The sequence below is a fragment of the Neofelis nebulosa genome, chromosome 1 (genome assembly GCF_028018385.1).
Source record: "Neofelis nebulosa isolate mNeoNeb1 chromosome 1, mNeoNeb1.pri, whole genome shotgun sequence".
Taxonomy (NCBI): domain Eukaryota; kingdom Metazoa; phylum Chordata; class Mammalia; order Carnivora; family Felidae; genus Neofelis; species Neofelis nebulosa.
In genome coordinates, this window is record NC_080782.1 from 92,077,191 (window position 1) to 92,104,037 (window position 26,847).

The following is a 26,847-nucleotide window of genomic DNA, read 5'->3' on the forward strand; positions in this document are numbered from 1 at the left end:
TACACAGATGCTGGAAATATTTTGTTGTTTAAACTATAAAATATTTGTGCATTTTTGGACATATTTTAAGCAAAATAAATATTAAAACATATTCACTTTCAAATTCATTTTTACATTTTTCATGTTTACAAATAAACCTGACAATGTTTAACAGAGAATTTAATCTCCAATTAATGATGCAAGATAAAACGGTCAATTGAGGTAATTAATTCCCTGTGTAATTTATGTGAAAATTATTTTACTCTTCTGGGGGTCAAGTTTAAGGGAAACTTGATTAAATTCATTACCCATTCACTTAATTCTCTGAATTTCATATTTTAATGTGTAGTTTTTTTAAATTTTAGACAATTATGAAAAAGACAAATGTTGAATATAAAATCAATGCAAAATGAAGTCATAGAGGTAATTTAGCTGAAATGTTTTTGGTTTGAATTATCTCAATATTCATTTGAATAATGAATGTCTATATCAGACACTCAAACTGTGATAAATTTTTAATTTTGTATTTTATATTTTAAATGTTTAAGAAAAAATAGGCACATACATAGCTTGAGTTAATGTAATTAAATGTTAAATTTATTGTCTATAAAAGTTATTGATTTTTCACTGCATATATTAAAGTATTTCATTTTCTCACACTAACCATACCCTTTTATGGTATTTAACCAAGCTAATCCAAGAAACTAGAAGTAAAATGATTAAGTCAGTGGTATGCCATCAGCTTATTATATTTCAAGTCATCAAGTTCCTTTGAAGGAAAGAAACATCTATACTTTATAATAACAATATCTTACTTACATAGAGAATTCTACACTGAATTCTGACCTGTAATTATATTGATAATGTAACTATTACAGTTGTTGGCATATCCTTCTCCTAAGTGTTAGATTCATTTATTAACTTTGACATATCATATGTTATCTGACCTGCTTTTTATAAAATTTAATCTCCATAATTATTTATTAAATAAAACTAAAATTTATATTAAAATTCCATCAAGGCATTTTAGTTATTAATTAACAATAAAATAAAACTTGAAACAAAACTTATTTTAGCATGCTAGAATTTTAATTGTAGTTTACAATAAGTATAGAAAATAAATAATTATTTGCTTTCCAAATATGCCAGACTTGTTACTTAGACCTGATGCTATATTGAATAAAATAAATGGAAACCTTGAACCAAATCTATAATTAGCTGACGTCATGAAGTACTACATAATTATTTAACCATCATGAAACTATGCTTTGATTGCTTTTTTATTAAATCAATGTTCAGAATTTTGAAAATCAATGTGTTTAAAGTACATATCAATAATCAAAATCAAAGACAGTAATTCAGGGAAGAAAAACATTTGATCAAAGACTCAAACAATTTTCTTTTTTATTTTTTTTTTTATTTTTATTTATTTTTTTTTTTAATTTTTTTTTCAACGTTTTTTATTTATTTTTGGGACAGAGAGAGACAGAGCATGAACGGGGGAGGGGCAGAGAGAGAGGGAGACACAGAATTGGAAACAGGCTCCAGGCTCCGAGCCATCAGCCCAGAGCCTGACGCGGGGCTCGAACTCACGGACCGCGAGATCGTGACCTGGCTGAAGTCGGACGCTTAACCGACTGCGCCACCCAGGCGCCCCACAATTTTCTTTTTTATAAGCATTAGGTGCAAAAATTACAAACTAAAGCATTTCTTAAATTATATAAATGATCTTTTTCAGTTAGGTTCTCTGATACTTTTTATTGCTTTTTGTTGTGGTTTGGGCTACAAAATAATTACCTTCACAAATTTAACACAAATGACGTAAAATATATACATATGTGTTCCTATGACAAAATATATACATATGTGTTCCTATTTCTATATATATAAGTACTCAAACATGCTAATTGTTTGTTCAGATTTAGTAAGAACACAGTTTCATCTGATAAAAAATGCCACTTAGTTTTGGATAACATCATATCATTAACAAATTATTAAGAAAAGTCAATGATTTCACAATTTAATATTGCCAAAAATAGAAAAATCTCTAATAAATCAATGAATTTAAGTCTGAGACAGGCAACAACCAAGTTATTTTGGTTGTTTGAATTGGCTGCTGAAAACAGAGAGCCTTCTTTAGGTACTACCAGACAAATAAAAGCTTCTGTAATGCCATTAAAGCTTCACTTGGGAAGAGCTGAGCAGTGGGAGTGTAGGAATCACAGCAGGAAATTCAAAGCAGTCCAATTTATCCTGGTGCTTTAAAAATGGCATTGATCTGATGTAGCAGATGTGTTTCTTGGTTATTCTGGGCTCCTCCACTGTCAAAAGCTTCCCAAACTTAAATGAAAACTTTACCTTTCACATCAGGAGCCTTACTGTGATTGACCTTACCTACCTTTCCAGCACCTTTACTGGCACCAGAGTTTCTGGCCTTCCCTACTTTTGCTGCTTCTACTCCTCCTATGTGTTTTGAATTTCTTGCTCAAGGCTTTCAGAGTCTTCAGTGTTGTCTTTTTGTTATGCATTGAAGCTATCATGCCTATTTCCCCTGGTACTTCTAGAGATTCCTTAAGCATAGACTGCTACATCTAGCATTTGGAAGTGAAGGATGAAGCAAGGCAATAAGATCTAAGATTCACTGGTACACAGTTTCAAGTTGATAAGGTTCATCTCAAAGAAACTGCAAAGAGGATATATGTGTCTGGTGTTTTCCTTCTACTATGAAGAATGTTATCTAACCTCTGCTGTCCACTCCTCTTCCTGCCTCTTTCTCTCTAGAGCAACCTGACAGATTCACACTCTTCTCTTAACTCTCTGCTTGACTCAAATGTTATAAAACCACAGGTGCATCATAAGTGTTATTTTGGCCTTTTGTATTTATTTGTATTAGCATGTATATCACTCTTTAACAATTGCTAGTATATACTTCTGCCACCAGAAATATACCACCACATGATTTTGAGCTCTTAAAACAGGAAGTTTTCTCACTGGCACAAGTAATTATTAAAACACTATTAAATGAATGAATGGTCAAGTGAACAAGTAGGGGTAGAAATTTGTTTTGAAAATAAAAATCTATAAAAGTGATTGTGTCATTACCTTCTGCATTCCTTCATGTGTTTGTTATATATGATCAGTACATTTTATCCCTATAGAAGATTTATTTTAGTCAACAGTTATACTCATATGCTTTTATTATTGAGTCTTAAACAGATATTTTGAGTCTTTATTTTAGCAGAAATCACATAGTCCTGTTAATGTATATATATATATATATATATATATATATATATTCCATAATCATTCATTTACCACCCAACACAACTTTGCAGTTGGACCAGATTTAATTTTTACAAAATAAGAATTCAAAGAGTCAATATTTATTACTGCATTTATGAAGTACAACCCCATGTCCAGTGAAAAGAAATACAACCTCATTTTAAACCACTTCAGATTTGCAAAGGTCCTAAAGCAGCTCATGGTTCTACATCTCTTTTGTTTTACATAAGTACATGGAGCATGACAGTAAGCTAGACATCTGCAAAGATCAAAACAGCTAAATATGTAACAATACCACTTTGTTATTTGTATCAAATTATTAAGTTGATTGTTTAGCCTTTTAATGTCAATATCACCAGCTGTTAAAATGGACATTAACAAATCTACATTCTATGATTAATGTATCAAATGTGATTACATATATAAAGGCTAAAGTAAAGTAAAAAGCAAAATATAAATTATTTTTATTTCGCATCCAATTCTCACAGCAGTTATTTAGCTATTATTCATATTGTATGTTTTTCAGGTTTTACTTTCATTATTTATTGTGGCAGATTTTATTGTTGCTCCCCACTCTTATACCCACTTTCTTTGTAGAGACATTATACCTGGCGATTTATTACTCTGTGACAAGTAGTACCTTCTTTGTCATCCTACCCCTGATAGCAGTCTTGGGCATGTGACTTGCCTTGGCCACTTGAGCAAAAGTGACAGTGTGCCCTTCTCTAGCAGAAGCTTTAAGAGCCAATATGTTCATTTGTTGCCTTCTTGTTCTTTCCTCTTTGTCATAGGAACAGCATATCCTATTGGGAGCTGTTCCTGCAGTCTAGATCTTAGAATAAAGAAAACACAAGGAGCAGTAGTGCAACCCTTACATTTAACACGAGCAAGAAATAAGCCCTTTTGCTCTAAATCGTGGTGACACTATAATTTATCATCCAGACCAGGAATCGTTTGAGAATGAATGGTGTGCTATTGATGATTATACCAAGACTACAGATGTACTCATGGGCAATCCCGGGTGAACAGGAGGAATCTGTATCTTACCTACATGAATGGAATTTAAGGAGTTAAAAGTTCGACAGGGCATATAACAAAAATAATTAAGTATCATTCCCTATCTTCCTTACCATCCCATCCATTCCCTTATCATCTTTTGGTTCCCTCAACAGTATTTGTTAATATTATGTTAATACTGTAAATACTTTTCTGCCTTGTGTATATATATAAATGCAATTAATATGTACATTTATATTGTTGATTTTCATTTCTTGCATATTCTTCTCCCTCTGAAGTTCACTCTCATTTTTAACTTTTTGCAGATTTTTCTATGAAAACAGCACTAATTCAACTCCCAACTTTCATTCAGTTCTTTAAGTCCCCTCTCAGTATTCCAGTGCATCAAGAATTTGTTGATTTAATTTTCTTGAAGAACTTGAAAACTCTTGAAGAACTCCCAGAGGCTTCTGACTTTCTCTAGACCAACCTACGCCTGCTCTAAGTCTGGTATGCATTTGTCATCAATCATTTATCCCTTCACCAGTGTCGCATATATTCCTCAGTTTATTTCTTTCCGGGAGTGAAATCCTGTTTTCTGTAGGCTTGTATTTTTTTTTTTTTTTTTGCGGGGGGGGGGGAAGGTCTAGGTTTACTCTCTTGTTTTCGTTGAAGCATATCAAATAACTTCCAGGAAAATATAATGGGAGATAATTTTTGACATTTTACATTTCTGAAAATATCTTCATTCTGTCTTTAATCATTTGTTAGGTATCATTTTCTGTAAAAATGTTTTCAAAGTATTTTTTCACCGTGTTTGCTAGAAGTGTTATATTAATAACTTTAAAGCCATTATTTTTCCTTACATTTTGTATGTGGACCATCTCTTTCTTCCCTTCAGACGTTTGCAGAATCTTTGTCCCCAGGAATATAAAATTGCACAGGGCTCTGTGTCTGCGGATGTGTTTTCACTCATTGTACTGGCCTGCTGTTGTCCCTTTTAAATATTTATTTGATTTTTTTTCTCTCATCCACTTTTTCTCTTTTCTTTGGCTCAGTAAGTCCAAGTATAAGGCTTGCTCTGAAAGCTAGCTTGAGAATGAGGCTTGGATCCACAGTCAAACTCTGATGATTAATTGTCAACTATGCCTACACCAAAGAACTGCTATTCCCTAATAGGGGAGCCAGAACAGAGAGAGAGTATCTATTCACCTCATTGTTGGAAGAAGACAATCTGTGCCATGGCCTGTAGTTAGGTTTAGGCAACTTATGGAACGAATATCAAACTCCCAACACTAGCCCAGAGGATGTTTGACTCTGTCCATTAAGGTGAGCTATTACTCCATCTCTTCAGATGATTTATTAATGAAGAAGAGATCAGTATTATTTAATCCAATAATTTTCTCTTATGGGGAGAAATATGATGGTCCACATCCTTTAAAAGATGGTTATTATAAAAATCCATTCCATACAACTGATTTGAAGTTTGAAAAACACCACCAAAACAAAGAAATGTTTGTTAGGGATAGAAGATAAAAAAATAATTTGGTGAATAGGAAATAATAATTCCCTATAAAATAGGGATAGAAAATTAAAAAAATCATTTGAGGAATGGGGAATAATAATTAAACCAGAAATCTAGAGTAAAATGGATGCTGAATTTAATAACTAAGTTAACTACAAGGGGATATTTTTATAATATCATTCTCTGGTTTAAATAAAATATACTTTATGTTAGGGAAGATATAAGGAGAAACATATTTCCTGGTAGTCTAAGAGAATTTATCATTTGGCTTTTATATAATGGGAATTGACCCTCCTAATATAGTTCTTTGTCAGGTTGGAAAGGATATTAAGTGCATTTTTATGTGTTTTATCCTTATATAGGACCTTTATACAAGTTCCTTTGATGACAATTCCAACTGATCTCTTGCCATTGTAAAATGGTTCATGGAGTGAATAGCTTATTGAATTTATACAGAGACCATTTAAACTTTCACATGCTCACATGCACATCTTATGAATTAAAAAAAAGATGTGTTTATTTTTATTATGTGGATAGATAAATCAAAGGTAAAAATTTCCATCCCATTCTTCTATTCTTTTGGTCTTAGTCACTATGTAAGAATCTATAATTCCCCAGATGTTGTTCTCAATGTCTCAATGTACTTAGCAAGTATTTAGTTTACCCTCCAATTGTGCCAAACATTTTCCTAGGTAATAAAGATATAGCAGTAGAAAACAAATAAACGTAGATGTCATGAGGCTTATATACTATGGTTAGTTAGATAACAGGGAAATAAATTTTAAGTATTTGTGTATCTATGTGGAAGAAAATTAAAGCAGAGTAAAGGTAATAATTATGCAGGAGGAGTGAGTTAATATGGGATTACTATTTACATTATTTGGTCAGAGTTCCTTTTCACCAATACAGTTATGAAAACAATGTAGGATGGAGCTATATGGATAAAAGAGAAGAATATTTAAGTCAGATTCGACAGTAAGTGTAACCCCCCCCCCCCAAGTGGGGCATTGCTTGTCACAGGCAAAGATCAACAAGAAAGATGATGCCCCTGAAACTCAGAGAGGATATGAGTGGTGGGGATGAGGTGAGAAGTCAAAGGGCTCAACCATTTGATATCATCTAATCCTCTTTTGAGACTCTGCCTTTTACTGCTCGTGATGTGAGAAGTATACTGAAGATCTTTGAGAAGAGTCATAAAATGATCTGCTTTAACAACTTTATGGAACCACTCAGAATGATATGTTGAGAATAGAGTGTAGAAAAAGCAAGCACTGAGACAGGGAGATCAATTAGGTAGATACTGCAATAATCCAAATTCAGAATGATGGTAGCTAAGATCATGGTGGCAACTGTTAAAGAGTGAGAAATGGACATATGTGTGTGTGTGTATCTATGAAACGTGATGTGGCAGGATATGTTCATTGACTGGATGTGAGGTGTGTGAGAAACAGGTATCCCCAAGTTTGTGATGTAAGCAGTTGCAACAATAGAATGCTATTCGCTGCTTTAGAAAATACTGTGGGACGGTTGCAGGGGGATGGGGGGAGGAAATTAAGATTCTGAATTAACGTCTAAGATGCCTTTTAAATGTCCAGATGGAAATGTAAGGGAAACAGTGTGATATATGTGTCCTGAATGCAGGGGAAAAGTGAATGGGCTTTCAGAAATCAACTTTATGAAGAATTCCAAAAGATAACCACAAAAAGAATACAAGATGCCCTGGAGTGTCAAAACTGACAGTGTCTCCACTGTGGTTGTGCAGGTGAGTTATTAGTAGTCATGTCAAAGCATAGCAGATAACAAGGCCAAAAAAGGGGAAAATAAGTGACAAAGCAGGACTACTAGGTTCAGTAGGGACATAGAAAGATGAGGGCCAAGATCTTGTCACTTGGCAAGTGGGAAGGGACTAATTGGAAACGTGACCTTTCCAAAGACTTCCATTCTAGATGATTGGTATTCGGTCTAACAGCACTTTGACACAATTTATAATTTAAAAAATGTAAAATAACCCCAAATATTCCAGACTATGTGATAGACAAGATAAATTTAGTATAACCCAGGAACGCAAGCGTTTTATGATATGTAAAGAAGTGTCTGTGTCTCCATGCCATCACAGAATAATCAGGCTTGATTCGGAACAGGTGTAAGAACCTGTAGGCAATTACTGGAAATGTTAAGGAAGAGTGATATTAAATACTGGACTTTTTGAGTAGCTAATCTGCTCAGAGCAGTTGAGCTTTGCCTAGTTAATATCACTACATGAATAATCATGACGATAGGACATAATGAGTTACCATTTAAATAGGAAATCACTGTTTAGTCATGATGGCATAAACCTATAGATCATATGTTTTTGGGCCATGGAATCAGCAGGAATGTTTCTCCTAAAGACCAGATTAAAAGTAAAATTTCTTCTTCAAGCCATATGAGATTTTGGAATTGAGGAGGTCAGCACAGAAGCTTCTACAAGCATTCTCTTATTACAAAAGAATTTTTTCTGAAAGGTTGCCTGGCCAGAGGAAGAAAGAAGTTTTCGGCTATTGGGAATCTCGGAAACACAATAAATATACAATTAATTGTATTCAATACTACTATTGTTCTGGTTGCTGTTCTATAATGATAGAAAAGACTTTCATTGGTTTAAAGGACTTATGGGAAAATTTAGATAGTTGATATAATTTTTGATGGAAGTGCTATACGGACACATGATATAAGAAATCTGGTTTGACCATTCCAAGAACTCTGGAGAGCTTAGTGGGAGAGTAAAACTTTCCTTTCCTTCTTCAGGATGAGCTTGCTCTACATTCAATCATATACTCAATCATTCACATATTCAAAAGATGTTTATTACACAGCAGCTAAGTGGCAATTACTAAGTTAAACAATTAGATTTTTAGAGATCCTGAGGTTGAAACATATTAGAATGTAATTCCCCCAGGGGACTCTGGACAGTGAACAAAGGAGAGTTAGTAATCTTGTGCAGAAACATGTATGATGACATAATTCTACCAGAGAAGATGCTTTAGTTCCTTCACAAGACTCATGGGCTTTCGACAACATAAGCAACAGTCAGCTGCATCCAAATACCACCACCCCCAACGTCTAGCCTTGATAATAAACAATGTCAATCAGATGATATTCAGATGAGCACAAATGTTTGTTTAACATTGCTAATAAAATAGCAAATATAAGACATTTTATTTTACTACTTTTCCAGGTCCTTTCCTTGGGAATAATATTTACATCCCAAATTTTATTTTCCCCTATGCTATAAATTCCCTTTACCTTCTTACTACATAGTAAACTCGGTATCTTAAAGTGCCCATCTTAGTGGTACATCCCTTGGCTCTCCCTTTCAGAATTTTGCTCTTGCATTATTATTTGTTTCTCCCTGAAAAACATGTTTTCTTCCTCAGAATGACTGCTTCAAATATTAGATCATGTAACTAAATTAAATCATTGTAAATGAAGTAATTTACTAATCTAGCTGATCACTAAGTCAGATGGAAACTTTAAAACGAATAAAATTATTATATATTCACAGCACCAATCCCAGAAGCTGTTAGTATGAACTTCTGGAGGAGGGGCTTAGGAAATTAGAACTAAAAAAGACATTCCCTAATGCAGCCTGTTCAATGAATTGATTTTAGTAAGCATGCACTTTACCACTGATGCCAAAGCAAGAGTGCCAGAGTGAAGCCGAAGGGCTTATGCTAAAGTGACTGGCTGGTTCAAACTAATTATGGGGAGCTAATTTCTCCAAATAAGTGAGGCATAATTCTCCCTCATGCTTCTGTTATTCCTTATGACTTCCTGCCAAGAATTTCTTTCTGATTCTTCTCATTTTTCTCTGTACTTCAGTTTCCAGTTCAAGCCTAACCCTTCCATGAAGTCTTTGAGAATTATACAGGCCATGGGAAATATGGCTGGCTTAACTTCTATTTGAGTTTTTTTTTTCTTTTTTACCTCCGTGAACCTTAGAAGAATTAATATACGAGTTGAAGAAATAGAGAAGAGATCATTAAACCTCTATAGACAAGAAAGAAGTAGTAATTATGGTGCAAAAGAAAGCAGAGGAGTGAGAGAGAGTGTGTGTAGAATAGAGCAGAGGAGTGTGAAACAGAATGTTAAATGTGTCAGAGAGCAGAGGAGGAATAAGAAAAGAATTTGTGAACAGCAGAATGAGAGAGGGTCAGGGGGCTTAGATCTCCACGAAAATGTTGTTGAAGATAAGGATGAAGAATACTCGATTTAAGTTTTTTGTTACATTTTCATGTTTTCCCTCTGTCTTCTCAAATATTGGTAAAGTTTCCTATGTACACGCACACATGTTTCCAGACATTCCTTTGAAGAAATCAAGGAGAATAGAGGACCGTGTTTTACTTCTGGGGCCACAGACTTGAGGAATAGTTATTATGGACATGCTGACAGACTCCCTTTTCTGTGATAGGATACCTATCAATTATTAAACCTTAGTTTACTACCAGTATAGGCACTTGGCTCATTAATGAAATATAAACCCCTATAATCTGCTTACAAGATCTCTCCATGCAACATGGAAAATGTTGGAATAATTGTGAACACATGTGTATGGAGGTGGGGGGGAGGGGGGGTTAGGGATTTCCCAGAATGCATAGGACTCTGTTGGCACCACACTTTCCATGATACAATGGATTATACCACCAGTTTCTGGAAATTTTCCAAGCCCTGGATGAGGACAGCTTACTGGGGCAAAATCCACGACTGGAAGCAATTTAAAAATACTCATATTTTCGCCATGGTTATAGGGAAGCAAGATTTTCTTTTTTTTTTTTTTTTTTTTTTAAACGTTTTTTTTTTTTTTTTTTAATTTTTATTTTTGGGACAGAGAGAGACAAAGCATGAACCAGGGAGGGGCAGAGAGAAAGGGAGACACAGAATCGGAAACAGGCTCCAGGCTCCGAGCCATCAGCCCAGAGCCTGACGCGGGGCTGGAACTCACGGACCGCGAGATCGTGACCTGGCTGAAGTCGGACCGACTGCGCCACCCAGGCGCCCCTAGAGGGAAGCAAGATTTTCTACACAAAATGCATCCTTGTGCTACCAAGAACTCAATAATACATGGATTTTTTTTTTTTTTTTTTGACTACTGAAAATGTGCCACTGCAGAGTCTGGAGTGTTTATGGGGGATGAGTCCTAGATGTTTGGAAGCCGAAATGCCCATAATTTAGTTATGGAGATTGAGAATCTGAAATTTCCAGATAAAATGCAACTCCATTATTTCATGGATTTTTTTTTTTTGAGATTTTAACATACCAAATTTTGGACAACTTATAATTGTTGTCATCCAGGAGCAGGTAGTTGTTATTACCTGCCCCCATCTTTCAAAAATTTTAGAATGGTGTCAGCTGTTTGGATAATAATCCTGGGGAATGTAGTGCAGCATTCTTTTAGGAAATGACAAATCATTAACGCTGATAATAAGAGGATAATTATGTGAGGAAAAAGTAAGCACACTGATGATCCCAATTCAAAAAGTTGTACTCTGAATATAAAGAAGTCATAGTTTTAGAATCAATCAATTATTTTTCTCACATTTTCTTTCTTATGCATGAAAGTGATATATAAGAGACATTTCAATAAGAATAAAAAAGAATCTAGGTGACATAAAAAATTGGGTCCACGTTAAATTGGCAGAGATTTGTCCTTCCCTTCCTTTTAGTGATACATGTAACAGTGGTGCACGTATTATGGATGCTATTTTAGCTACAACAGACTTCACAATTCTGAAAGTTTGGTCCTGGAGAAGTTAAAGAAGTTAAAGGCATTAAAGCCCAAATGGAAGTTAAAGCTTATCCAGAGATACTGAGGACAGAATGGGAAAGATTAATAACACCAACTTCAAAGAAAGCAGGAACTCATGCTTCAGAGCCTAAAGCTGTCAGGGCAATAATCTAATTTCCTAACATCTGTGTTGAGCAAGGCCCACATGCATTGCCCAGGGATTTAGCCTGATTTCCCATCAGGTATAATCCCTTACGCTGTATATTACGGCAGTAACAGCTATTTATCCCCCAATTACCGTAGGTCTACTGGAAACTCTCTCTGATGCATAGAAATTTTGTCTGGCACAGTGAACCCAGCTGTATAGAGGATTGCACTAGGGTTGAGATTTAGTGTGAAGAGCCAACAATCTATGGGGAAAGATGAGTAACATTCCCCTATGTACCTCAATATAATTCACCACCAAGATAGAACTATGAGTCAGAGGGGAAAGATGCAGAAAGGAACATTCTAGAGTGAACCAGTTCTTCCTCTTCTATTTACCTCAGCATCTATTCCAAATTTAGGACATCTAAAGCTAGGCAGTCATGTAAAGAGGCCTTCACACGACTGGAAAGCAAACACCTAAGGGAAAGAGATAATATTGTATAGCATAAAGTAATACATAGTATAGAGCCACATATAACATAGAACATATAACACATAACAGGCATCCCCTCTGTAGGGTAGAAAATACTTAGCTCTTATTTAATTATTGTCCCTTGGCCACATGGGAAAAATATCTTCATTGTTCAACAAACACTATTTGATACATTGTATCAACCATACTTAGAAAACTGAGGAGAATGTCTCTCTTGTTTTTCTTGTTTTTCATTTTTTTTTAAGGATTTTATTTGTAAGTAATCTCTGTACCAGACATGGGGCTCAAACAACCCTGAGATCAAGGGTCACATGCTATACCAACTGAGCCAGCCAGCCACCCACCCCTGAGGAGAAGATCTTTCAATGACACAATGTTCCAGCTACATAATAAATGTACTTTGTCATGACAATGTTATATTTGGGGAGCAAACAGCTTTTTTAGAGTCCACAAAGTTTTACTATTGGAAAACAGAGTTGGTTGAAAAAATACTAAACTTTAATAATGATTATATGATTTTAATAATTATAAAATATAATTATAGTAACTATAAAAACGATTATTTCATTCACTAGCATTATAGTTCCATTTTGGAAAGAAGTTTTTTCAAGGATATATTAGGAAAATACTCTAAAGTACATGTGAGACTAAGAAGACAGGTTGGAAGCAGATAGATGATCAATAGCTTTAAATTAAAACAAACACTAAAACAAAATAAAACTTGGTGATGGAGATAAGCAGAGAGAAAAAGGGGAATGAGGAACACAATAGATAAAAGAAACAAGGGATGCCTGGCTGGCTAGGTTAGTAGGGTGTGTGACTCTTGATCTTAGGCTTGTGAATTCAAGCCCATGTTGGCTCTGGAAATTACTTAAAAATAAAATCTTAAAATTCATCAATAAATAAAGGAACAGGGGAACCTAGTTGGTTGGGCAGCCAGTCTTGATTTGGGCTTGGTCATGGCCTCACAGTTCCTGAGTTTGAGCCCCATCCCGTGTTGGACTCTGGGCTCACAGTGTTGAGCCTGCTTAGGATTCTGTCTCCCTCTCTCTCTGCCCCTTCCCTGTTTGCTCTCTCTCTCTCTCTCTCTCTCTCTCAAAATAAATAAAAAAATAAAACTTAAAAAAAAAAGAACAAATACAGTGGTATCAAAAAATTGTGAATAGTGGCTAATGAACTTTGAAAGAATTTTCAATATTTAAAATGTATGGCTTGGTGTTTTTGTGGAAACACCCATAACTGATTTTTCTAGACCTATAATGAGATCAATTATATAAGCTGGTTTTATTTTTTTTTTATTTGCTTGCTTGTTATTTTAGTGATGGTATAAAAATCAAATAAAGTAGGCCATATATCACATCTAGGACAGTGTGACCCAAAACAGGAGGAAACTACTGGGAAGGGAGGTAAGATGATCCATAAAGCTATAGAAGCCAGAAGTCAACAGGAAGGAAGTAGCCCTTATGAGAAGGAAGCATGCAGATCTCAAATGTAATTTGAAGAGGGCACTTCAGTTGATACCTATCTTATCCTGAAATAGTAATAATATTACCAAATATGAGTTAGAGGAAATCATAGATTCTACATCAAGTGTGTAATTTTCTAGATTTCAGGTGATTTAAGCTTTTCTTTTTTTTTTTTATTTTTAAAGCAATTGCACTTTTTTTAATACTGCATTTTTTGGTTTTAGTTGAAACAATGTATATTTTTAGGATTTTACGGTAAAACTTTACACTCATACTTTACACAAATTACAAAGTTCTGCTTCAACTCTTTTTTTTTTAATTTAGCCCATGTACAGTACAAGTATATGCAAAACTTCTTTACATTGTACACACTTTTTTTTTAATCAATGGAGATACAAAATTCTGGCTTGTAATTTTAGACAAAGACAAGAAGCTTCAAACTAGACACAAAGGGTTAAAATTAATTCTCAGATATAAGTCTGTACTTTCTTTTTGTATTTCTCTGAGATGTGATTATGAAATTCCTAAGGGATTTAATTTTTTCTGCAGATACATTTTTTAATAAAAGGAATTCTGAGAAATTCTCTGAATACAATCCAGCAGAATCGACATGTAACTATGTATGTATTTATACAATAAATACAAATAAATGCCCAGTTTATTTAATAGTGCTTCTTACATTATGAAACTATTTTTGAGGTTTGAAGCAATAATTATTTTTTTGTAATTTTCCCTATTCCAAATTTAATTCCATTTATTATGAGGTTTAACATAATTTGGGAAATTTATTCTTGTAACATTTTCCCAGAACATTAACTATTATCTGTTGAAAATCTTTGACCTTCTGATGAATTCACCATCTTATTGTCTAATAGAAGTATCACAAACGTCAAGTCTTCTTATTTTAATATTTTAAAACTTTAAAAATAGAGATCATAATTCTATCTACAGAAACCTAGACAATTTTCAATAGCGAAAATTATTCTATTTTACACATTCTTTTCATCAGTCATCTCAAGTTTGACAGAGAGACAAAACAAATGAAAATAAAATTTTATGAAATTATAGTAAAATTATTCTAATGTCTCATCGCAAAAAGGAATCATTGAAAGTCATTTAAAAGCAATTCAGTCACACCTACTGTTTTTCTAATGGAGGATATGCTATAGTGTTGATAAGAATAAAAAGTTTAAGTGATCAAACAATTTTCAAACATGGTTTTCTCTTCTTCTGAGGTTCATACATTTCTCTTTCCCCTTGTTGATGAGTTAAATTACATCTCTTTATTCACTTTCTCTTTTTTGGCAACATAGAATAAACCCATCTTTTCCAAGTGAAACCGAAATCTCAAGACTGACAATCCATTACGTACCAGTTAGTAGCAGGATTCTAAAATTTATCAAGTTGAAAGATATTCCTTTAAGGTCAATGTTTAGAAACAGTTTATGAATACGTACGAGTGTGAGGAAGTGTGGAGCTTCTAGCACAGTTCTGGAACTAGGCACAGAGATTCTTCCTTAGTTGTTTGGTTTATGTTTATAATTAAAGTCAGGCCCTTTAATGTTTGTTTGTTTGTTTGTTTGTCTTTGTTTGTTTATTATCTAGCAGTAGAGCAAAATCATATTGAAGACATTTGCCAGAATTAAGCAGATCAAATTTTGCAGTTCATGAAAGGGTAAATATTTTGAGGTAATAAAAGACTCCACTCATCAAAAGGTACCTTTTGAAATATCTATAGAATTATAAAAAGAGACACCTAAACACTTGGCCTCAGAGAACTTGACTTCAAGTTCTCCACCACTTACAAGTTTGTGATACTTGTGATATTCAGCATTGACTTATTTTGACACGGGAAGATGACCAACCATCCAAGTACCTGCAGGATCTAAGGATATTCAAAAAGGTGCAGATTTGGTGTGTGCTTAGAGGATACTGTGGCCTGAGAGCAAATACAAGAGGAACATCCCAGCTTTCTGGCCTGAATGGTCATAGAGCTCTGTGAATCTGAAAAAGGACTGAAACTTCTAAGGCCCATAATCTCTGAGTTTGACTCAGAGCTCAATCCTCTACAGTTCTTTAACCTCTTCAGGGAAGAAAATAAGTAATTTTCTAACCAGTCTTACTCATATGTAGAATAATAAAAGATTGTTTATATAATGGGGGGAAAAAGAAAAGAAAATGGAAATCATTTTATTCAATGAAAGATTAACAAACACTTGAGAGAAGAATGTATAATGTTCACAGAAACATATAATCATAAAGATAAGAGAGATAATCCAACAACTTCAATAAAAGAATTGAAAGTATAAGAAAAGAACTCCAAGTAAGAAATTTAATAATTATGAGATGATAGAAATGTAAATAAATGTAAATGCATCTGATCTAATTCTGTCTGGGTTCGGTTGTCCTTAGCATAGTAAGGAATATTTTCTTTTACCTCATAATAGGCTCTCTATTCTCAGAGCTGCTTAATGAAGTTCCTCATGTTTTAATAATAGTTAAGAGCTTGGAATAGCCCAAATACCACCTTGATCATCAAACATTATTAAGTGCTCATGGCTGTACTCAAATGGCTGGAACCCAGGAACATTTCACATAGTTCAGAGTACAAAGCAGAAGAAACCCATAAATAGGGAAATTTGTGTTGTAATACATATCCAAAGTGTCTCATCTGCAATTCCAGTATCCAAAGAATTCTAATCACCAAAAGGTTTTTTCATATAGTGACAAAATAAGACCTACTTTATATATGAATATTTATTGATGTTTTTGTTTAAATTAAATAGTCATATTTTATATTCATATATATATGTATATATATGAAGTATTAACATGTCTGATTAGGTGGTGCCATCCCGAACTCCATTAGATGTTACATAATACAAGATACATGCAAAATGTTACCTTTAAAAAATTCAGACAAAATCCCAATTCTAGAATACATCTGGCCCCTGGGATTTGAATAAGGAATTGTACACCTGATTATATCTCATAAATACTTATTTCTCTAGTTCTTCTTTTTAAGTCATCTGATTCATATTAGGGAATATATTCCTTAATATGTGGTTATTTCAATTTCAAGTAAACGAATCAAATTAAATCATAAATGAAATATCTCAATGAATATTTATGCATATAATAAATTTTTAATTTTATCTTTTGGTTTCCTCCTGCCAGTTGAAGAGAAGCTCCTCTAGGTTAGTTTCTAATAATTTGATTTTTTTTCTTTATCTCCAAAATCATGTGCCCAAGTGAAAAATTACAATGTAACCATTATCTAATTCTAAATAATTTTAATCCCAAGTGATATTTTAAAAGTCTTTTCTGCTAATTGTTTTAACTAAAATAAGAAAATATTATATATATTTGCATATGCTTATTTAAATATCTTAGGAATGTGCTTTGTACACAACATAGAAGTCTATAAACATAAAGCTATGGAGACTATTATTACGGTATTGAGTTTATATAAAGCAACAAACTTGCACTCCTTTGTTTTGCATTCCACAAAACAATATTTTACGAGAAATTTTGAAAGGAATCAGGTACCCTTAATGACAACTAAGAATGCTCTCATTTCAAAGGAATTTTTTAAAATCATAGAATACAACCAGAAAACTAGAGTGAAGTAATGTGAACCATTCAAGTTTAGAGACCATCTTTTAGGAAGAACATTACTTTATTGCTTTCCAGAAATATGTAGCTTGATTGATTATGTTATCGTTAGTAACAAGAAAATTGTCACCTTCATACTATATTGGCCTGTTTTGTATGTTTGGCTGATGAATTAAAGTATAAAACCTGAGTTATCACTTCTATTTCAGGTTGGCACCTCAGTCCCGTGTTTATGAATTACAAATTTGAATTCAGTGTCACAATTACAGTGGACATAGCTAAAACAAGTGGAAAATGAGCGTTGACTTAATTCTCTCAAAAATACCAGGTCAGAAAAATTGACACAGATGTGGCTGTGCTGCTGCATATTTTTAGTATTCTCTTTATTGTCTCCTGTTCAATGAGACATCTGCTTCATTTTCCAAACTAGTAAAAAGTCTTCAAGCCCTAATAGACTCCACACTGAGTTTTATGGATCGTATTAGTTGAGTTCTTCTTTCCCTTTATTCATCTGAGGAACATCTTTCTCATAAATCAGTGTCTAACTAGACAATTCGGCAGGATGATTGTTGAAATTCTTGTTTATAAATCTCTCAGACTTTTATTTGAAGTGATTCTTTTCTTTCTAAATTTAAAACTACTTGTACAAGAAAACATCCGTTTGCCAGAATAATAGAATATTAAAAAGAGCAAACTCTTTAAAACTGAAGAATCATTTATAATTGTCATAGTTCAATCAATTGGCATGCATAGGAGCACTTATATGTGTGTTTGACATTTTAAGTGCATGTGAAAATAGGGACATCTACATGAAAATATAAACTGTATAACTGTTTATGAATGCTAACTTTCTACAATGACTGTTGTGGAATTATGGAGTTTGACTTATCATATTATACTAGATTATAATAAATTAAGTAACTTATGGGTTGATATTACTTTGGAAAACACATAATAACCACAAAGCTTTGAAAGGTTATACCAACAAAATGAAAAAGGATGAAGAATAAACAGCCATTACAAGATTGTATCTCTCTCTATGTGTACAGATATATATATAGAGAGAGATGTGTGTGTTTATACATACATATTACCTATTTAACAAGCAATAAAACAGAACAATAAAAAGTATTCAAACTTACAATAAAGCTTTCCTGAAATGTCCAAAGACCTTATTCTATCATTAAAAGGTCACATCCTTGAATATAATTTTTTTAAATGGAGATTTTGTCATATCCAGTGAATATAAGGAAATTTTTCTGGATAAATAAGATAACCTTTACAAGTGTCTGCATAGGTCTCTTACAAAGGAAAAAGAAAATTAAACTCACTTCATCCGCCCTCTCATTGTGAGAACTAAGTAGATTTATTTAAAGAATGGGGCAAACATCATTTCCCATGAAATTCTCTATTTCAAAGAAGCCAGGAAGTTTTGGAGGGATTGACCTCTCCCCTAGTTACCGGTGGCATTGATACCAGTTCCTTGCCTTTATGATTAGGTCAGTGGTGGGCATGTACACTGAACTGGCTGATAACCAGTCCTATAGCTGATATTCTCCTGGGCACCGTGATTGTTTTGACCTTGTGAACTATGTTGATAAATCAGAGAGATGTTCAAGATTTTTATATAGTGGCTGAGATAATAAACAATAAACAGGTTTGCTTTGGACAGTGTAATGTAAATATGTAAAATATGAAAGTTGTAGAATAAGGTGATAACAAAATTAAAACTAAAGCATCACCAAGAGCACCACAGTTTATTTGAAAAAAGTATACAAAACAATAAAAACTTTTAAAAATCATGTCAAACATAAGGCAAAGTAAGGTTCCCCTCCCCATATTTTAGATTATTGGATCTCATGTACTATTGAGAGTACTATTGAGTACTAATTGTACTATTTGTACTAGTAGAGTCAGAGAATAGACAGAGGGACTTCTATATTTATCAATCATTGGATTAATTTTCATTACCAAACATGTATTGCTTAATAATAATTTTAAATAAAAATTTAATTAGTGCACATTTTTATTTAAGGGGCAAAATTCTTTCTTGAATTTACATCTTTATTTCTCAACATCAGGAGAAACTTTCACAGATACTTTTAAGAGGCCAGACTCTGCAGGAACCCCACTGGTGTTTAAACAACACATAGGATCTGGTAATGCTGTACCTCTAGTTTAATCTTTCTGTGCCTTAACTTACTCGAAAATGGACAAAAATGGTACCTGCTATGGTCTGAGTGTTTGTGTCCCCTCAATATTCATATGTTAAAATCCTAAGTATAAAAGGTGATGGTATTAATAGGTAGAGCCTTTGAGAGGTGATTAAAGCATGAGAGTGGAGCTCTCCTGAATAGGTAAGTACTCATATAAAAGAGGCTCTCGAGAGATCCTTAAACCCTTCACCATGTGAGAACCAACTAGAAGTCTATGACCTGGAACAGGGCCCTTACTTGACATGCTGGCACCCTAATTTCAGACTTGCAGCTGGCAGAACTGTGAACAATAAATGTCTGCTCTTTGTAAGCCGCCCAATCTGTGGTGTGTGACTATAGCAGACTCAACAGACTAAGACACTGTCCATCCCACTATGACCATGTGATGGTTAAATAAATATCGTGATATATCTATCACCCTTAAAAGATCCTTGACCCATAGGAATCATTCAATACATATTATTGATATAATTATTTATGTTATTACAATTCATTTTATTATTTATTATTCATTAGCAGTAGTATCTCCATAATGCTCCCTAAAATGTGTCATTATAATGATCACTCTTTGTATCAACATATTCATCAGGATTTGAAGGTTTTGTCTCTAAGATTACTAGACACTTAAAATATTTTTTTAAAAACATATACTGATACTTTTTCTAATAATCAAATTTTTTTTTTAATTTTTGTCAGCACAGCTCTGTATAGGTTTCACGTAACCTATTCAGTGCTATTATTAAGTATTGGCTTTGCCTGTTCTTGAAGAAAGTATACCTGGCATTCACATTTGTGCTCTTATTAATGTAGAATTAAATCACAAATGTGTTAGTATAGAAAACCACAATTTGAAAATACTAGATAGTGGATGGATAATTTTTTTCAATTTTTTATCTCAAATTTTGGTAGAGGGCAATTAACTTAGAAACATTTTTTTTTTCTGTCTAAACAGTGCAGAATTTATTACCCCAGTGTTTTGAAAACATGTTATAGTTCAGATATAAAAGAAAAGCTATAAGATCTTCTCTGCTTTCAAGCCTGGCTCACTAACATTGGAATGTGGTAGTTTGGGACTCAGATAACCATGGTTACTATGTGTTTCAAACTGACTTGACATGTAAGTGCATAGTTCTTGTTTAGAAAACCTATACCGGCATACAAACTAAAAAGAAAACAAAAACCAAAAAACTTAAGATTAAGCATACATGCCTGGTAAAAATATTAATAGATATTTTCTACATTTATATCTATACTTTTATAATAAATATGTAAAATCTGTAATATCTCTTCCTTTTCATATGTACATGAAAGAGAAAAATGTAAAGAGAAAAAAAATAAGAGAAATAAGATTTGAAAAAATCAAATGGTTCGATAGTCATAATTTATGCCACACAAAGTTTTGAAACAAACTTTATTATAATGCTAATTTGCTATATTTTACAATACCATTTTAGCTATAATGCAAGCGTGGGCTTATGAAAATTGAATTATCTGAACTTTTTGGATTTGGGCAGCCAGAGTTTCCGATCTCAGCATTTCCTAGGTGACCTCTCGGTTTAATATTTGTAAAATACAGGTATATAAATGTATGTATAAAACACAATATGTGGTTAAAATGTGAAGTCACTATCCCAGGGTCTAAATCCAAGTTTTGGTATGTGATTTACTAGTTGCACCACTTTACTCATGTTGCTTAACCTTTGTAGCCTCATTTTCTAAATCTGTAAAATGAGGCTATTAGAAGTACTTACAGGGTTTGCTTTTCTGGGAATTAACTGAACACATAAGTAACATACCTAAAAGTGCCTTGCATTTTAGGGCCTCCTGGGTGGCTCAGTCAGTTAAGTGTCTGACTCTTCATTTCGGCTCAGGTCGTGTTCTCACACGGTTCTTGGATACCAGCTTCACGTTGGACTCTGTGCTAACAGCGTGGAGCCTGCTTGGGACTCTCTCTCCATCTCTCTCTGCCCCTCCCCTGCTCATGTTCTCTCTCTGTGTCTCAAAATAAATAAACTTCTAAAGAGTGCCTTATAAAGTAAGCAGTCAGTAACGGCTATTGTTGTTATAAAAACTGATACAGAGATAGATAAATAAATAAGTAAATATTCAAAGGATTTACTTTTTATATTGTGACATAGGTTGTCTTGTTTAGGACAGTGGAGTAATGGATAAAGGGATGGGGCAAGGAAGCTAGAGGCAGACAGAAAGAAAAAAAAGAAAGTTAAAAAAAAAAACAACTGCCTACCAGGGTTGCACATAAAATATAAGACACCCAGTTAAGTTGGAATTTCAGATAAACAAGGAATAATATTTTAGTATAATTATGCAACATCTAATATTTGGGACATAAGAATACTAAAACTGTATTTTTGTTTTTCTGAAATTTAAATTTAACTGGAAATCCTATATTTACTTTTTTAAACTGTGATAAATCTGACAACCCTGTGCCAGCCAGGGAAAAATCGAACAACATGTATAAGATAATCCAGTGTATATCAAATAGTATATCTACATATATACATTTTGTGTACCAGTATAAGGTCCTGAAAAAAATCTTTATGTAATAATCTGTAGGGATTTACCTTATATTTGATCACAAAAACGGTTTATTGTGATTATAATATTCTATTATAGTCAAATCAAACATAAAACTATATTATGTGTATGTACACTTATGCATCTTTCTTACAACATAGTAGGTTTAAAGAAAGAGAAATATTCTCTGAGGTACAAAATCCATTCATAAAATGAATCTCAGAATTGAAGTTGCATTAGTTTACAGAGTGGGATTGGGAAGAATTGTATTAAGTGTGAGATTCCCTGGAGCTTGTCATTCAGATCCAGTAATAAGGTATTTAATGAGTGCTGGGTCAAAACATGCACTTAGCTATGGGAATTTGGTAATGTAAGCATAGTTGATTTAATGTGTTGCCCACATTCCTCTTTACATTTACAATGTAAACTTCCTCTTTACATTGAAAAAAGTAGAGACTAATGCAATAATACAATTTGGGTTCCTTTTTAAACTCAAGATGTAGCAAGGAGAATTAATTCACTTAATTAGCATCTGGTAAACACTCAAGAATTTCACCTACTTGCCATTTATTCATTTGTGTGTGTGTGTGTGTGTGTGTCGAAAGGTGCAGACGTCCCATCTGTGATAGCGTTTATTTAGGAATACGATGTTTTGTTTTGTTTTGTTTTGTTTTCTATTTTATCTGCATTATTTTTCAAAAGGAATTAAGATATAAATGCTTCTTAAAGACAATAATGCGATATATTAAGGATACGCATGCTTATTAAGGATGATATTATTAGAACATAAAAGCTTATTAAATTGTTTGCACCTAACTTTTTAATAAATAGAACTATTTTTTTCCCTAGGGGTATTGTGAAAAAGAAATACTGAGACACCCCCCCCTCCCCATAAACTGAGAAAGTTTGAGAAACTTTGCTATAAATTCTTACAGAATACTATTTGGTCCATAAAATAAATATTTACCATTATTCAAATTGACCCAGAGTTATAATCTGAAGTCTTTCAAGACCAACTTTAAATAAAGCCCTGGTGAACCACCTACAACTTTTATATGAGTAATTCAGAAATTGTCCTGAGATTAGAAGTTCATTAAATTTTTATTTGTTTAAGGCTTTTTTTTTTAAGTTTATTTATTTATTTTGAGAGAGACAGAGACAGCGCGAGTGGGAGAGGAACAGACCTACTGGACTCTCAGGAGACAGAGAATCCCAAGCAGCTCCCCACTGTCATTACAGAGCCCAGCGGGGGGGCTTGAACCTACAAAACTGGGAGATCATGACCTGAGCCGAAACCAAGAGTTGGATGCTTAGCCAGCTGAGCCACCTGGGCTACCCATTACATTTTTATCTTTGAAGAATACAGGACTTACAGTTTTCTGGAAGCTTTTCGTTTACTAAATTCTTACTCTATAATTCATTGTAATTTCTGCTCTTTTCTCAGACTTCCCTTCTCTTTAATATAAAAAGTTAATACAAATCAAATCAGTAAAGGTTAAAAAAAATCTAATTTACTTACATAATATTTGACTGCTGCCATTAATAATTCCACTGGATCTACTGTAAGTTTAGAACAGTAAGATAATTATTCTAATTGCATGAGCAACTTTAATTGTTAGTGTCTCTTCTTAGAGCAATTATATGGAAAAGCTAGATCAGACAATCAAAACAATTAAAATGGCTGATGTAATTGTTAAAAAATAGAAATTAGTCTTCCAAACTTTAAGCAAGGATTAATTTATGTTTCAAGATATTTTTAAAAAGAGTCTTCTATATGAAAATGCATAGGGACAAAAAATTGTAAAAAAGGACTGCTTTTTTCTGTCTCATCATGAAAGATATAAACTATCCTAGTTTTCATACACAAAGATGAAGCTAGTGACCCATAATAAATAAAGCACAAGGTTTGAATTATTTTTCTAAAGTAGTCATCATTTTGCAGATGCAATCTCACACTTTAATTTAGTCCTCATTGCAGTTAATGATACACAACAGTGGTGACTTATTGAGGTGAGAAGTCAATCTGTGGTCACTTAAATGGAACTGAGCTAACTATACGATCTGTAACTATAACCTCATTAGTATCCTGCCCTGATAAATTAACCAAATGCAGAAAATATGTAATTATCAGCATCATCAATATGTTAACGAAAACAGTGAGTATTTACTGAATATTTCTGAGATAGTACACATCTACCAAAATGAATGAATGAATGAATAAATAAATAAATAAATAAATAAATAAATAACATTTGCAAATCACTCCTACAATCACTTTGCCTATAGGATGCCCTCTAGCTGCTTTATGTTAATGTTTCTTAGTCTAGCATAATTTGGACATATGTGATGGGAAATTAGGCTCTATTTAATAAAAAAGTTATGTACTCAGTAAGTCCAGGACTTTATCATAGGTCTCCTGTCTTTTCTGATTTGAATCTCTCAGCCTATCCACTGTTATCTTGGTTTTAATAAACAGACTTATTCAAGTTTCAGAATAGATGAAAAATAGAGTAAAAATACAGAGAAATGTTATTTTAAGGTCAGCAAGATCTCATAGAATCTAAGAAACAAAAGATAACAGTGCTTGCTCTTCCAGAGGAACAAAGTCAGGAATACCAGGTGAATGTCCTTGCCCATCCGACTCAGGAATCCATCTCTACCCCTCTTTTCTAGCACTTCTGCTTTCTTCAGTGACTGTCTTCTCTTCTCAGTTTCCTCAAGCTCCTCTCACAAATTTAGATTACAGCTGTTTTTTTGTTTGTTTGCTTGATTTTTAAATTGGAGTGTGAGGTAATTCCATTCTCTTCACATTAAAGTTTTAGCTGAACTAATGGATGCCCTGGGGCTTAGCTTTCCCTAGTCCAATAAGGTCCATTAGGGTCATCATGTGGTCATTGGGCCGCAGGTAGAAGTTCCCCCAGCACTAAGCTATGGACTGGCATAAATTTCTGCTGATTCAGCGCTTAGAAATGTTTCATTCAAGCTAGGATATTCTGTTTCACTGAAGAATATCTGCAGATATTCTGCCTTGTGTAGCCAAAAAATAATTGGTATCTATCTGCTCTTCAGACAAAATTTAGTCCACAAAAATTGCAGATATGTGTCTTGTAGACTTTATAGGCCTAACTGCAGTTTTAGCATCAAGTTGGAATTCAGGTAGTGTGTTTCTAGGTAAAATGAGGTGAATGAATATTTTTGAATGTTTTTCTAATGATGCAAATTTTATTGAAATCTACTTGCATAATTTAAACTCAGGTTTGGAAACCATTTGAATAATTAATTGCACATTTTTATCAGCATTACCAGCATAGAGCCAGCTCCAACAAACATGGAAATGTTGCTCTTAGAACTATCTTTCTAAACTACTACTTTGTCTTGAGTTTCTTTTAAGTAGAATATCAGCATTAGAAACACATTTTCAATTATTTGTAGACTCATCACATAAGCAGAAGTCAAATTATGAATATAAAGTAGCATAAAATGGTATCTAGAAATCTTTAGATAACTTAGTTTGTGAGTACCCAGTGAATCAATAAGACTTTAAAATAATTAAGTTTCAGTTGTAAGTAAACAATAATAGAAAACAGAAGTGTATTTGTATGCAGAAGATGAGTAAAGATAAGCAAATAGCTGTACTTGTTAAACTAATCTGTGTGTTTACAGAGACACTTTTTAAAGGGAATTTTGACAGCATGTATTCTGTATAAGAAGCCACTAATGGTAGAGAACAATTTCAGAAAACATATTTTCCACAGAATAGGTTTCAAGAGATGTTTATAAGCCGATAAATGATCTCAGACTACTAGAGGTATTGATGATAATGAAATCAAGTGTAAAATGTGAGCAGGGATTTCTTGTGTTCTCAATCATTTTTCCTAAGGTAATAATTAAATAGAAAGCATATTCCTTTCTATTACATTAGTGAATGCATTTTACTCTTATTGTACCCCAAAGATGTTAGAATTGGCTGTGTAGGTATGCACAAACTAAAACAACTACGGCTGGTTAACAATCACCCGGATACATAAAACTGTAATTTATGATGAAATTGTTTCTCACAGTTCTGAGATGGAGCAACTCTCTGTATTATCAAACATCCAGGAGTTTAAAGGTTTGGCTACTGAGTTCCATAGTGACAATCTCTTCGTTCAAAATGTATGTCTTACCAGTAGAGAATTTTAGATAAAGTAATTGAGGGTTCTATGTACATAATATTCATATCTGAATTTAGGGAACGTGCTAATTTCTCCTTCATCTTTTTTTAGTTGTATTACCCTAGCTTTTTGAAATTAGTTTAACAATTGGTTCATTACTTTTTCATTTAATTTCAGTAAATAATCCTCACATGATACCTCTCAAATGGATGCAAAGAGAAAGACAGTGGTTGAAGAAATTAAAAAGTATATGTAAGTAGATTTCAACATTTTTGGAATCTCAAAGAATATATGGGAATTCTGTGTACTACTCTTACAACTTTTCTGTGATTCTGAATTTACATCAAAATAAGAAGTTAGAGGTAAAAAGTCCCTTTATTTAAAGAGATTGGCAACTACCCCTTCCCTTCCCATACACCTGTACTTCACCACCACCACCACCATGAAAGCTTCAGCCTGTGCTTCGTCCCTTGGATTTTCAGTTTTCCGTCTTGTGCAGAAAACCGATGGATTTTCCTTAGTCCCCTGACAGGTCAGCTGTACTATGTGAGTGTGTTTCCAGTATTTTTGGGAAATTTTCTTGTGGCTTTATAGCTAAAGGATTTCCAGCTTATATGATTTCCTTTAATACAGAAGTGGAGAGTGTCTCACATTTTTTAACGAATGTGTTATCCC

The 26,847-nt window shown here is 33.4% G+C and overlaps 1 long non-coding RNA gene across 1 annotated transcript in view; it reads left to right on the forward strand.

The window, feature by feature from the left end:
• Positions 1 to 338: 338 nt before the first annotated feature.
• LOC131510542 (uncharacterized) overlaps positions 339 to 26,847 on the forward strand; it is a 39,707-nt gene continuing 13,198 nt past the window's right edge. Inside the window, exons 1-4 of the long non-coding RNA XR_009261087.1 lie at positions 339 to 402; positions 4,584 to 4,767; positions 7,424 to 7,544; positions 26,350 to 26,424. This is a non-coding gene — a long non-coding RNA (uncharacterized LOC131510542). The remainder of the gene's footprint in view (positions 403 to 4,583; positions 4,768 to 7,423; positions 7,545 to 26,349; positions 26,425 to 26,847) is intronic.